Source organism: Pan troglodytes, chromosome 13 (assembly GCF_028858775.2).
Source record: "Pan troglodytes isolate AG18354 chromosome 13, NHGRI_mPanTro3-v2.0_pri, whole genome shotgun sequence".
Classification (NCBI taxonomy): domain Eukaryota; kingdom Metazoa; phylum Chordata; class Mammalia; order Primates; family Hominidae; genus Pan; species Pan troglodytes.
The window spans coordinates 40116321-40132143 of NC_072411.2; the positions used below are offsets into that span (position 1 = coordinate 40116321).

General features: G+C 38.1%; 1 long non-coding RNA gene across 1 annotated transcript in view; it reads right to left on the reverse strand.

The window, feature by feature from the left end:
* Positions 1-7668: 7668 nt before the first annotated feature.
* Positions 7669-15823, reverse strand: part of LOC129143307 (uncharacterized) — a 425562-nt gene continuing 417407 nt past the window's right edge. The window contains exon 7 of the long non-coding RNA XR_010149731.1: positions 7669-8189. This is a non-coding gene — a long non-coding RNA (uncharacterized LOC129143307). The remainder of the gene's footprint in view (positions 8190-15823) is intronic.

Below are 15823 nucleotides of genomic sequence, written 5' to 3' on the forward strand. Positions count from 1 at the left end.
ACCGGTAGGCAGGAACGTTTAAGTCTGCTGAAGCTGCTCCCACAGCCACCTCTTCCCTCTGTTGCTCTATCCCAGGGAGATGGGAGTTTTATCTGTAAGCTTCTGACTGGGGCTGCTGCCTTTCTTTCAGAGATGCCCAGCCCAGAGAGGAGGAATCTAGAGAGGCAGTCTGGCTACAGCAACTTTTTGGTGCTGAGGTGGGCTCCACCCAGTCCAAACTTCCTGGTGGCTTTGTTTACGCTGTGAGGGGAAAGCTGCCTACTCAAGCCTCAGTAATGGCAGATGCTCCTCCCCACACCAAGCTCGACTGTCCCAGATAGACTTCAGACTGTGTGCTGGCAGTGAGAATTACAACCAGTGGATTTTAGCATTCCAGGTACCACTAGGGTATGAGAAAAAAGTCCTGCAGCTAGCTGGGTGTCTGCCCAAATGGCCACCCAGTTTTGTGCTTGAAACCCAGGGCCCTGGTGGTGTAGGCACCCAAGGGAATCTCCTGGTCTGTGGGTTGTGAAGACCATGGGAAAAGTGTAGTATCTGGGCTGGAGTGTGCTGTTCCTCACGGCACAGTCCCTCAGGGCTTCCCTTGGCTAGGGGAGGGAGTTCCCAACCCCTTGCACTTCCTGGGTGAAGCAACGCCCAAACATGCTTTGGTTTCCCCTCCATGGGCTGCACGCACTGTCTAACCAGTCCCAATGAGATGAGCCAGGTACTTCAGTTGGAAATGCAGAAGTCACCTGCTTTCTGCATTGATCTCTCCGGGAGCTGCAGACTGGAGCTGTTCCTATTCTGCCATCTTGCCAGCCACACTGTCAATTCATTTTGTAAAAGTCACCTCCTGAATGTGTAGGTTTTTGCAGTCACTGGATCAGCCATGCAGTCAATGCAATTCAGCCTCAGAAGGGGTAGAGATTGAGTGTTTTTAAACTTTTTTTTTTTTACCTTCCCAACATGGGCAGTCTTTACTTTGAACAATTTCCAGCACAGAAACCACAATTTATGAAAAGCTCTGAGGCATTAACCTTGTTGCATCCCCTTTCTTGCTGTCTGATTTTCTTTTCACCTTCAAGTACTCAAAAAGCACATTTGCCCTTGTTACTAGAAAAACTAATGTTGGGCAATTGATTAGAATCTTTACTAATCTTCGTGTTTCCTGAATTCATATTAACAAAAGAGTGAAAAACCAACGGCCTCATTTGAGGTCATTCCAAATAAAGCCTCATCTTCATCTTCCCATTTGAGCACTCGGTTTAAGAGCAAAACTCATCACAGAGCAGAAAAAAGGGCAAGTTTTAGCTGTTAAGCTTCAGGCTGACTTGATCCGAAATAAATGCTTTGTAATCTCTCTTTAAACAAAAGCTTTAGCTTCTGTAATCCTCTTCTTTATCATTCCTATGGAGCCTCCTGAGGCTGAAGCTGCTGTTCACGTCATTTTTATAAACAGCCTAGATCTCTGCCTACAAATTGCATTCCAAGGGTGATGGCAGTGGTGTCAACTTAGCTCAAGGCGCAAGTGTCATGAGTCATGTTTCCCTCCCTTTGGAGACACCTGCCCAAGCAAATCCCAAGCATCCTCTGCTTGTTTTCTCATTGCACAGACGTCCTGTTACTGAGCATCCATTCAGCCAAGAGCCCTGGCTCATTAAAGCATGACTAAGAGACTATTGTGTCTGTCTGCACCTTCTGTTCTTGAAAAGCCTTCCATTTGGTGTGTAAATACTCACTGTGACACATTGCATTCAGGGCTCCATCCAAAGCCTGGTGCCTTTGACAGGGTCCTTCAGTGCCTGTAAATTTCCACTGCCTTTCCTAAAGGAAACAGCAAGGAGACTTAGGGTCCCTGACATCAAACTGATGGTCTTAGGAATGATGATCTAACCAGAATTGAAATGGCTTACACTGGCTGAGTCACCATGGACTTTCAAACACGTATCTGAAGATACATGTTGATAAAAACCTTCATGTGGAGGCAATGAAAAGCTATACTTCAAATAAATGGCAAAAAATAAAAATAAAAACATAGCTCTGTGCATAAATATTAGAGAGAACATGCACCATTTGCTGCACCTCTTATAGCAGAGCCATGTGTGCTCCTGCCTGAGTGCAACACACATACACCATACACATAAGGACCCTTTCCCAATAGCTACCCTTCTACCTTCTCACAAGCTCAACTTCTAGCTATTTGTATGAGAAAAACAATCTCTGGGTAAATCCTCATAAGACTGACTTGGACTTAGAACTTGGGTCAGACTCATTGCCAAAGTAGAAGCCATAGCTGGGAATAAAGAGATCTGGATTCTTAAGTAGTGCCTAGTTAATGAAAGGGGCATGGGCTATTGAATTAAACAGACCTTGATTTAAATCCCCCATATGTTATTTATTAATTGTGTTAATAAGCAAGTACCTTAAAGTTTGAGTCTCACTTTCCTCTTACATATAAGGCTTCCTGAAAGCATTAACAGTGATGTATATGAACTGGCCAATACAAAGTAAGACCTCAATAAATGGTGGGCACCTTCTTTTATATGCCAGCTTGTATTCTTATTGGACAAGGTATGCAACCTCTTTGGGCCCCAATTTCTTTCTGAAAGAATCAATTCTAGTGCTCAAAGATTCAGAACTTAGTGCTTACACTTTGGGAAGGAGGACTGATGTAAAGAATCAGGATTTTCTGGACAAGTTGATGAATCTCCTCCCTCTCTTTGGTGTCCCTGAATGAGTGATAGATGGATAAAAGTCCGGTGTCCACATATGCACAGATGCTAATAAAATGAGGTGGAATGATGGTAAGGCCTTAAAGTAGAAAGTATGAAACCTCCACTCTTGTCTTGGCTTTCTCTCTTTCCCTCGCTTACTCACTCTATCTCCTTCTCTCTCTCCCTTTCTCCAAATGTCAAATGTAATCTCTGCCTTAAATTTCGTAAAATCATCAACACCCTTGTAAAACAACATACAAACATAAGTTATTATTATTAACTATGTAATCATTGTTGCAGACATACTTTTAAGTCAGTGTCTCCAATCTTCCTTGGCTGTAAACTACATTCAACTCTGTATTTTCCTAGAAAGAGGTACTTGAAGAAAAGATAATGCTCTTAGAGGGCGTTATTTAGCAAATACAGGGTAAAGGAATCATGTATTTTTTGCATTTGGGGAGTTTTCTGAAAGTTCTCTTTTCCACACCCATACTTGATTTGTATTAGACAATTTCATCTCTTACTCAGAAAAAAGGCAGGGTTTCACACTCTGCCCTAATGTTGTAAAAGTTTCAAAAAAGCTTTAAAAAATGAGAGTAATTTTGTGAAGATTTTCTTGACTGCTGTTAGAAAAATTAACTTCCTACAAAGGAAACAAATGCAGCTGTACCCAAAATGGCATCATTTTAAAAACTGTGCATGTACAGGGACTCTCTTGATCCCTTATAATAGGTAAAGGATAATAGAATTGAAATGGGATTAATCAGTGTGTATATGTGTATTCTGTTTTGAGTTTATCCACTGGTATTTTTCACTATCTTTTTTTAAGGTTATCAATCTGTCCTAAAATTGCCTTCAAAAGACATGAATTTGTCTGGCTCAAACATTGGAATTTTCATTCTTTCTCCTACTGATTTTAGTAACTACGGTAACAAACTGATGTCTTAGGCTGCCTTCAGTTCCTCACCTTATGGATATTTCCAAAAAAGGTGCTAACTTTGAGTTAGCAAGGTGCATCTCTAGAGCAACTCTGATAGTAATTAATCATGGAGTAATATCCACTAATATTCCATATTCTATTGGTTAGAAGCAAGTCCCAGGTCCCACTCATGACAGGAGGCAGGGGGTATGAGGGTGGAGTCCACCTTAGAATCTGTCCATCACAATTAGTATAGAAGGCAAAATCTTGGATGGGGTTAAAGGACCCTTCAGGAGCAATCAATACCCTTCAGGAAGGTAAGATTTGAGGTGGTGATAGAGATAATAATGTGGCCAGTCCAGGGATGCTCATACCTGGAACATCATTAAACCCATATTTTAAAAGTATTTGCTCCTTGTTTATCTAGAGAAGAAATGAAGACATTTGAGGGAAGAAAAGAAGAAAAAAAGAATGCTGAAAACAGTAGTCTAGTTTGGATATTTACTAATTTAAATAAATCCTTGCATTTAACTTCCACCTTCTAAAGAAGTCGGTCTAGTGATCATCTGCTGTTACTCAGCTATATTCTCCATGGCCTCCCCATCCTAACCCAGAAGCAGACTATAACATTATTCCTTTTAACTACAAATAATACTCATTCTAAGAGAAATTTTGGTAAATTTCATTTTCTCTCTTTCCATTTCCAGTGATACTATAGCATTGTCTAACATATCAATTTCTAAGTAAGAGACTATATCCTCAATTGGGCTATGCTTTTATATTCATATGGCAGTCTTTAAACTCAGCAGTGTGAAAGAAGTAAGGTGGGTAGTAGCCTTAAATACTATTAGTTTTTTGGTTTTTTTTTTTTTAAACACCACCTAAGACAACTTTTAGCTCCATAGGTCTAGGCTGTTTCAGTGTCCCAGAAATCATGCCAAAAGAGTATTAGCTTCATTGTTAATATAGTCATAATAGTTTCCTACTTGTCTCAAATTTAAAACTACCAAGAATTTCCTTTGGTTACAAAACAAATAAATATCCCCTCATCGATATGCATAATATTGTAAAATTATAGTGTGAAAATTATCAACTTGTCTTACTTCATGGCAACAACTTTTTATGGCTCTTTCCTGGGGTTCCCACACAGGCTCTGGTTCCTGGGTCATTTCTCTCCTCCCATATAATTACCATTCCATAAGAGGGGATTATACTCACCCCTCCTTTGACTCCTTACCCTACTGCTATATGGCATCAGCTTTAGATATTGTTGAAAAATGTTGTGATTTCAATCACAACGTTCTGATAATGACAATTTTATTAGTATGCTAAGACTTCCAGAACAATATACCACAGACTGGGTAGCTCAAACAATAGAAATATATTTCTCACAGTTCTTGAGGCTGGAAGTCCAGGGTCAAGGTAATAACAAGTTTGGTTTCTCTTGAGACCGCTCTCGTTGGCGAGCAGATGGCCACTATCTTGCTGCGTCCTCACATGGTCTTTCACTTGTATGAGCGCACCACTAATGTCTTTCTCTCTTCTTATGAGAACACCAATCCCACTGGATCAGGGGCCCATCCTTATAATCTCATTTAACTTTCATCACCTCTTTAAAGGTCTTCAAATACAGTCATATTGGGAATTAAGCCTTCAACATATGAATTTGGTGGAAGGGGCACCGTTCAGCCCATAACAACCATCTTGCTAACAAATTTGGTAACAATTATTCAGGCTTTACTTGAATAATGCATTTTATTTCATACTCTTGACAACTCCCTTCTTAAAAAAATCTTCTAATCCCCCTCAGTTTCTACAACAGTATCCTTTCCTGGTTCTGCTTATTTTCTTGGCCACTCCTACTCATTTTCCATCCAAATTTCTCTTCTCACACCTTCCCTAATTGTTGTTAATTTCTATGCTCAGTCCCGAGCCCTGTTCTTACCTCACTTAAAATGATTTCCCTATGGAAATCATGCCACAACTTCAAACATGATCTACTTGCTACAGACACACACTCATAACTCTAGTGTAGACCTTCTCTTGTTCCTGAAATTATATGATTCACTTTGTGCTGAACATCCTGGGACACAGTAGGCATGCAATCTATACTTGTAAATTCATTCACTCATCCATTCTTTCCAAAATTGTTCACTGATCACTTGCTAAATAGAAGGCACTGTTTTAAGTGCTTTGGGATACATCATTAAACAGAAGAGACCAAGATCCTTGTCCATAGGGAGCTTCCATCCTAGCAGAGGTCAAGCAGTGGTCAATAAACATCCTGAATAAGTGAAGTATACAGCATGACAGAAGGCGTAAAGTGCTATGAGTAAAGAAAAAGTAGAGCAAAAAAAGGAGGATTAAAGATGGGTCAAGGGGGAAGTTGAAGGATTAGATAGTCAGGGGAAGCTCAATGAAAATGGAATGTTTGAACAACGGTTTAAAGGAAGTGAGAAAATAAATCCAATTGTAACATAGGCATTTCAGATATAATAGGTCTAAAACCTCCTTTCAGCTCGTCTCTTCCCTGAAGTTCCCAGTGTGATTGCCATTCATTCTTTTACTAGAGTGACCACATAAATTTGACCGCCAAACTGAAACACACTGGAAAATAAAAGGATGGTACTACAGGCATAATCCTGCCCAGCTCCAGACAAGCTTGAATATACAGATGCATGGGGGACTAGCTGTCACCCAAGACAGAAACTTGCTAGCCATCCTTGCTTTTTCTTTCTCCCTCATCCTTTTTTCCCCCAACTTGTCCCAATAGATCACCAAGCTTTTTGATATGACCTCTAGAATATCTCTTCTCCATTTTTACTACTGCTGTCTTACTTCAGGATCTTAGGATCTCTGACTAGGACAGACACGTGGCCTCAAAAATGCCCCACTGTGTCTCAGTCTGTTCCCTCTCAAATCACTGTCCTGAACATCAGACAGAATCTTCTTAAACACTCATATCTAATCTTGACATTCTCATTTAAATTTTCTGGAGAAAGAGGGGAAGGAAAGGTTTGGATAGAGAACATTTGCAGAGGCTGAGAAGAGCAGGCCCTGGCAGATCCGGGCACCCTCCCTGCTCTGCTGATGCAGAAGCCAACACAGCCTGTGGGTTCCTGCTGCAATCTAGATTGGTGAATACCTTCCCTGAAAGGTAAGAACATGGGGGGAATCAGCCACTTATCTCCAAAATCCACAATTTCCGCAGTTCCAGGTCTAAAACTCAGTGTCTCACTAAGATTAAATGGCCATTATTGTTCTTAAGATTTGGGAAATTAAAAATATATCAGATCGCTCTGTATTTCCTATTTCAGCCCAAATGAATCCAATTAGATTTCACTGCAAACTATAAAATACTCTAGGCCTATTTCCTCTTTAAATTGATTATAAATGTTGATGCTTGTAAGTATAAGTGCAAATTAATCTAGGGAATTCCACGAAATTTTATTTCTTAATTAAGTAATTTAAACTAAATTACTTAACTGAAATGACTACTCTGGCTCCTAAGATTGTTCAAGGTCAGACAAATGTAATCAAATATAACTTAGTGATTTTTCATTTGCCATAACCCTTTTCATCAAACTCATTTCACTGCTTTGGACTTGATAGAAAGAAGAATTTGCACTCTTGAACTCTCCAGAGACTGGGATTAAGATTATGGGAGGCAAGACGAGGTGACAACATTCAGGTCAATTGGAGAAGTTTCTGGAAAACAGAAATGTGGTCTCTATTACACTGAAAAAGAGGCAGGGTGTTAGACTGCCCAGAAATTAAACTTTCTGCTGGTATATGTGTGGCATTGCTCCAGTGAGCACAATCCATTTGGCCAGCCAGATGGACCAGTCCTGGCAGCTTTTCAGTCTCATGCACAAAACATTTCAGCCTGGGAAAGAAAAAAATCCCCAAACAAAAATATAAATAGAGAAGATTCAGCATTGTGGCGAAACAATGGGGAAGACTCATGGTCTCACAAATGAGGTTTCTACAACATTGTCTGTGCATTTCACACATTCTGTTTCTTTTTTTCTTGATTTTTAATAGCTTATTTATCATAGGTGAAGGATGAGATTACTTATCTGAGGCTCCATGCTTTTGGCAGAAAACCTTTATAATGCTCAGTTACTCTCACCTAGAGGGAAGAAGGCAATTTCTAGCCTCTTTCTGTGAAAATATACTAAATAACAGCAACAAAGAACATTGATAATAATCTAAACTGAAAACGATTATTTGAAGATGCAAACTTTTTTACTGTCAACTATCAAAGAGACTCAGGCTAAAAGGATGAACTCACCAAAGAGATTATTATTTTTTTCTTATTTAGGAAGACTTAGCCTTTCTTCACTTTCTAACACCATTGAGTCCAATTCAAGTTCCCCATTAGCTTGAATGATAATTATCTTCTGTCAGTCAAGCTCTGCATCTGAGTTGAAGTCCATTGATCATCCTTCAGCTGAACTGCCATGCCTACTCAATAATCATGGCCAGTTTCAATTTCTGAAGTCAAATGCTTACATAAGGAAATGGCATCACTGTAGTCTAAACATGTTTCTTCCTTCCTCACCTGGAGTTCTCTGAGGGAGGGAGAGAGAGAAAGAAATCCATTTTAAACAGTCATCTCAATTTATACTTTTCATAATTATGAACTTTTGAAATTATTCTAAATGTATATTTTAACTCACTAATCAATGGTTTACTGGGGAGAGGGTTAGAAGGTATGAAGTAAGTGATGAAATGTCGATGTCTTTTACTTACTGAATAGTTTAATCAAACACATTTTCTTTTTTGTCTTTAGGTGTATAAATTCAGCCAAAGCTTAAAATATGGTCTTTTCTCCCCTCCTTCCTCCTTTTCCTTCCTTCCTTTCTTCTTTTTGTGTGCCCTTTCTTCTTGCAAAGATTTATTTAGTTCCTACTTTATGCCAGGTACATGCTGGGGAATCTGTGTGACTTACCAATAAAATAAAGCATTTTTGGTGAATTCCAGGTATTATACACAAACTGTCTACATTGCCATTCGCCAATCTTCAAGTTCCTCCATTATTTGCGTATTGATGGGATATCAAGTTTCAGATCAAATATCACAAATAAAAGCTCACAGGTGGAATAATCTCCAATTTTAGATTTTGTTTTGTTTTTAGTTATGGTTGGACCGTACTTAGTCTGGCTTGTTTGGAGAACTAGATTCCTTAACCCAATCTCAACAATTCATTGAGAAATATTGGAATTATTTTTTAATTTCAGATGAAGGATAATATAATTTTCTCTTTGTAATATTGTAAAACATATATTTGGTGTTCAATCCTCTTTCCTGGCATACAACTTCTGAAATCCTTAGAAACTCCAAAGTGATGTCTTCTGGTATGCTAATGAGTTGACTGATAATTGACAGCCCCTAGCTGCTTCAGGATGGGGCTGGTCCCAGGAAAGACCAAAGCAGAATTAAGGATTGGAACTTTAATCCCCACTACCAACAACTGGGGAGGAAAGTGGGGTTGAAGGTTAAGTTGATCGCCAGTGGCCAATAGTTGAATCAATTATCCCTATGTAATAAAGCTTCCATAAATACTCAAAAGGACTAGTTTCAGAGAGCTCCTGAATAGCTGAACATATGGAGGCTTACAGGAAGGTGAGCAAGAACTCAAACATGTGCTGGGAGGATGGCACACCCCAACTACACAGGGACAGAAGCTCCTGTGCTTGGGACACTTCCAGACTTTGCCATATGTATCTCCTCATCTGGCTACTTATTTATATCCTTTAAAATATCCTTTGTAATAAACTAATAAATGAGAGTAAGTGTTTCCCTGAGGTTTGTGAGCTACTCCAGCAAATGTAATCATAACCAAGGAGACAGTTGTGAATTTATAGCTGGTCAGTCAGAAGCACAGGAAAAATAACGTGGGGCTTGGGATTGTCATTGGAAGTGAGAAGTAGTCTTGGGGACTGAGCACCCACCTTGTGGGATCTGATGCTAGCCCCAGGTAGATAGTGTTGGAAATTAATTAAGAAAACCCAGCTGGCGTCTGCTGCAGGTTGATTGCTTGCTTGTTGGTGGGGAGAACCCCCCCACACATTTGGTCACAGAAGTCTTCTGTGTTGATTATTGTTGTGGTGTGAGAACAGAGGAAAAACAGTTTGAGTTTTTTCCCCCATGACTGTCCTTTTGTATGAACTGCCTTTTCAGAAGCAATCCATTCATTCACATTTTTCTGTCACTTCTGCAACCAGTCCTTTGCCACCATGGGCTCAAGCTCCTGATAAAATTCTCAGAATCCAAGGGAATGTTAAAGTCTCTTTGAGGGGTTATTTCTTTAATTATGTTTTCCACCATAATATGAGCTCTATATGTTTCTCATCTTGCTCTCTCGTAAAGCCTCTGTGAAACAAATCTGGAGTATGAGACTAGAATTCTTCAGGCTCAGCCCTTGACACACTTATCCCTTGGCGGATGAGAAAGCCTGCTGTCATCAGGCCCTCAGCATGTTTGCAAAGTGAACATAGTTTTACCATATTCCATTACCTGGTACCTTTCTTTCCCAAGTGCCGTTTGCTAGCCAAAGCTCGCCACTTTGATAAATCCTAGATTATTTCAAGAATTTCACGCTTCAAAATGATCCCACTCCAAGTCTTTAGTAACCATTATTATTATTTCTTATCAATAATAATTACTATTGATCAAAAACAATCATGAAAGAAGCTGATCTCAGCTTTTTAGGAATAATACAATTGCATTATAGTAATTTATTTCTAAGTTAGAAATGATCGCTAAACCTAATAAATACAAGTTCTTATTGAGTTATATTGGGATAATTGTAGCTTTACATGAAGTCATAAGGAATAATACAGAGAGAGCTCATGTACCATTTACCCAGTCTTACCCTTACATTTTGTAATAGCAAAATCCACAATCAGAATATTGACACTGATATAACTCACCAGTCTCAGAGTTCTCTAGTTTTACGTGTACACACTTTTGTGCGTGCGTATTTACTTCTATACAGTTTTATCACATATGCAGTATGTGTATACAGATTGGAAAAAGACAATCCCAAAAGGTTACACACTGTACAATTCCATTCATATTCTATTCATATAACATTTTTGAAATGGCAAAGTTACAGAAATGGAGAACAGACAGTGGTTGCTGGGGTTTACAGATGGGGAAGGGGAAATAAGAAGGTGTGGCTTTCCTTGAGTACCCTTTTTCCACTCTATATAATTTTTGTGAGATTCATCCAAGTTGTTTATATCCGTGGTTCAGTGGGTTTTTTTCCTTTTTTTTTTTTTTCTGACTAGTGTTCCACAGTATGGTTATGCCACAGTTTGTTTAACCATTAACCCATTGAAAAACATCTGGGCAGACTCCAGATTTTGGCTAATACAAATAAAATTCCTGTGAACATTCGTGTACAGGTTTTTGTGTGAACAAATGTTCTCATTTGTCTGGAATAAATACCCAGGAATGCAAACGATGGTACATACAGTAATTGCATACTTAGTTTTATAAGAAACTGCCTCTTTTCCAGAATGGCTGTGCCATTTCACATCTATACCAGCAATACATGAACAATCTAGTTTCTCTGCATCCTTGTCAGCATGTGGTATCATCACTATTTATTATTTTAGCCATTCTGGTAAGTGGATAATAATATTTCATTGTGGTTTTAATTTGCATTTCCCTAATGACTAATAATGTTGAACCTTTTTTGTGTAGTTATTTGCCATTTGCATAGCTTCTTCAGTGAAATCTCTTCATGTTTCTTACTCATTTTTTAATTGAATTATTTGGTTTTTACTGTTGAGTTTTCATGGTTTTTTATATAGCCTAAAAACTAGTCCTTTGTCATAATGGATTTTGCAATGGTTTTCCTTAGTCTGTAGCTTGTCTTTTTTGTCTCTTCATATGAGTTTTCACAGAGCAAAAGTTAATTTTGGAGATGTTCAATAATTTATCAATTATAATTTATAATTTATAAAAAATAATTATCAATTTTTCCTTTCATGAATTGTGCTTTTTATGTCAAGCTACAAATATTTTAAAGAAGGTTTCATTAGTCAAAAAGCAACTTTAGGAATTGATAAATTATAGTATATTCACACAATGGAATATTACACAGTAATGAGAACAATTAATTTCACAACAGGCAAAAGTATGAATGAGTCTCATAAATAGAATGTTGATCAAAGAAACCACACACAAAAGAGTACATACTATACAATTCCATTTACATAATGTCTTAAAAGTATCAAATTATGGTGCCAACTTTTAGAAGAGAGATTACCCTTCTGAGGTGAATAATGGGGTGCAAAGTAGCAGGAGAGGGTGTCTGGAATGCTGAGGTTGCTCTATTTTCAATCTGGGTGAAAATTACATGAGTGTAATCAGTTTATGAAAATGCATCAAGCTATACACTAATGATATGTATACTGTATACAGGTTGTATTTCAGTTTAAAAAAATAAAACCACGCAGAAAGTATCTTTTATAAGTAAGGGCAGTGCCATCCCCCACAATTAAAGAAGAGTGATATCCCACACATGACAAACCTTCTGAAATTTTCCCTCCATCACTATTTGTTGCAGGAGCATCTCTAGCAAATATAAAATGATTCTACCTAAATATTGTTGAACTGTCCACAAGGCAGTTGGTTTTATTTGGGTTATGCAGTTTTAGCTCTAATTTGTGATGAGATTAAGAGAAACCTTAAGGTCGCCTAGCTGGAAGTCCAATACTCTGCAGACACATGCATTGTTTCTTTTGCAAAGCTCTTTGGCCCTTCAAGAGCTAATTTAAATAATCAATTTTATAGATGTATAATTTACGTGTAATTAAATGCACCCATCCATTTTAAGTATATGGTTCAATGCATTTTGACAAATGTATACAATTGTGTAATCATCACCACCACAATCAAGATACAGAAAATTTTCATTACTCTTCAGAAGCTCCTTGTGTCTCTTGAAGTCAATCCCCCATCCACTTCCCTGACCTGAGGCAACCATTGATATGCTTTCTGTTGCTATGGATTAGTTTCAATGCAGAACTATAGGTCTAGAATATCATACAAATTAAATCATGCACTGTGTCCTTTTATTTCTGGCTTCTTTCAGTCATTATCTATGTTTTTAATATCCATCCATGTTCTTGCCTTTCTTTTCTTTTTATTCTATTAAATTTCATTTTATGGACTTACCACAATTTTTTATGCATTCACTCATTGATAGATGTATGACTTGTTTCTATTTTTTTGTTTTGTTTTATTACTTAAGTAAATCTGTTATGAGCTTATATGTATAAATCTTTATGTGGATACATCAGGATTCTTTGGCAAGAAGAAATACAAAAGGAATATTCCAGGACCATAAGTTCAGATGCCAAAGGGAAGTGGCAGGTAACACAAATAAGTGAAGCAGATTAGGTATAAGATAAAAGGTATGATGAGGACTATAGCAACTTGCCGCAAATCCAGTTTTTAACTCTTAACTTATGGAAATAATGTGAAGAAAGCTGAAGTGATTACACACAACCCCCTCAAAACAAAAAGTACTATAGATCAACTAATTCTTTGGATCAGATAACAAGCAACTCTTTCCAGAACTTTTACATCCCATAGGCTACAGTATCATTAAGAAAGAATAATTAAGAAAATAGGACAGGCAAGATGACTCACACCTGTAATCTCAACAATGTGGGAGGCTGAGGCAGGAAGATCACTTGAGGAGGCTGAGGCAAGAGGATCACTCGAAACAGGAGTTTGAGACCAGCCTAAGCAACATAGAGAGACCCACCTCTACAAAAAATAAAATAACCAAGAGTGTTGATGCATGCCTATAGTACCACTACTCCAACTACTCTGCAGTCTAAGATGAGAGGATCACTTGAGCCCAGGAATTAGAGGTTGCAGTGAGCCACAATCACATGACTGCAGTCTGGCTTGAGTGACTATGAGCCCTGCCTCAAAAAAAGAAAAAAGAGAGAGAGAGAAAGAAACTTGGTTTTAGGGAGCTTTAGCTTTGAATTCATGATCTATAGCTACTAACTGTGTAGGCATGTTTCTTCACCTTTTTGAACCCTTTTTTCTTAACAAAGGAAGAATAATAATATTATTCACTTCATAGCACACAGGCAAAGCAGCATATCTGGAATTCTAAACATTCTAAAGTTATAGCATAAACTACAATTTTATTGCTCGTCTTCCACATGCCAGGCCTTGAGTGAGGCCTCTTTACTCTCCTCATCTCATTCTATTAAATCGTCACACCATTTGCTACACAAGAAACTGAGGCCAAGAGAGAGTGAAAGCCCTGTAATGGGAGCGGAAATCAAGAAGCACTTGCTCTGGCTGGATTTTTCCAGGCTTCCTCAAAATATATGAGATAACAGCATAATATTTTTTTTCTTCAACTTTTATTTTAAGTTTATGGGTACATGTGCAGGCTGTGCAGGTTTATTACATAGGTAAACGTGTGCCATGGTGGTTTGCTGCACAGATCATCCCACCATCTATGTATTAAGCCCAGCATGCATTGGCTAATTTTCCTGATGCTCTCCCTTCCTGCAACCCCACTGACAGGTCCCAGTGTGTGTTGTTTCCCGCCATGTGTCCATGTGTTCCCACCATTCAGCCACCACTTACAAGTGAGAACATGTGGTGTTTGGTTTTCTGTCCCTGAGTTAGTTTGCTAAGGATAATGGCTTCCAGCTTCATCCATTTCCCTGCAAAGGATATAAACATGTTCCTTTTATGGCTGCATAGTATTCCATGGTGTATATGTACCACATTTTCTTTATCTAGTCTATCATTGATGGCCATTTAGGTTGATTCTGTATCTTTGCTATTGTGAATAGTGCTGCAATGAACATATGTGTGCATGTATCTTTATAATAGAATGATTTATACTCCTTTGGGTATATACTCAGTAATAGGATTGGTGGGTCAAATGGTATTTCTACCTCTAGGTCTTTGAGGAATTGCCACACTGTCTTCCACAGTGGTTGAACTAATTTACACTCCCACCAACAGTGTAAAAGCATTCCTTTTTCTCTGCAACTTCACCAGCATATGTTGTTTTTTGACTTTTTAATAATAGCCATTCTGACTGGCATGAGATGGTATCTCGTTGTGGTTTTGAGTTGCATTTTTGTAATAATCAGTAATGTTGAGCTTTTTTTCATATGTTTATTGGCCACATAAGTGTCTTCTCTGAGAGTGTCTGTTCATGTCTTTGGCCTACTTTTTAATGGGGCAGTGTGTTTTTTTCTTGTAAATTTGTTTAAGTTCCTTGTAGACTCTGGATATTAGACCTTTGTCAGATGTATAGATTGCAAAAATTTTCTCCCATTTTGTAGGCTGTCTGTTCACTCTGATCATAGTTTCTTTTGCTGTGCAGAAGCTTTTTAGTTTAATTAGACCCCATTTCTCAATTTTAAGCATAATAATTTTTATTGACCTTAGACCTTAGACATATCTCTACATTTGCCAAGGACTGGGTACATTTGCTGGTAAGCCCACTTCTTTGCAACCATTTCAGTTTCTGTCACTTGGCTGATACTCCGTAAAAGTTCCTGCAGGCAGACCTTTTCTGAAAACTTCTGTTCGGCAAACTCTATACTGTCAAAAGTGAATCTCCTTCACTGGACTGTAAGCTATTTCCCCAGGACCTTGTACAGTGCCTGGCACATAGTAGGAAGAAATCATTTAGATGAAGCACAATTTGAACATAGTTCTCCTCACATTGAATTTAGCAACCAGAATCTTTAGATAAAGAAAAGTGTTCACTTCTTAATTTTATTTTGTATATCACTATAATCTTTTTAGTATCTTTAGTAGCTGAAACAACCACTTGGGTGGTGTTAGATGACTTTGTGACCAAATATTTGTAACATCAACTCACTTATTTTTAAAATGATATTACTACCCCTCATTAGATCTCTGTTATTTCTTTGTTTATAAAATGAGGGTGTGGATCAAATGATTTATCAGATCCTTTGCATCTTAAATTCTCTATAATTCAAATAGCACCCACTGGTTCCTCTCATCTCTAATAATTCTGGGGTAACCTGGCACACTTTTCTTATGCAGTTTCCCTTAGAGCAATGGACTAGCAACATCAACAACAACCAGAAACTTGTAAGAAGCACAAATTCTTAGAATTCACTCCATCTCCACAGTCTATTCTAAGGAGTGTTAAGTTTAAGAACTGGCC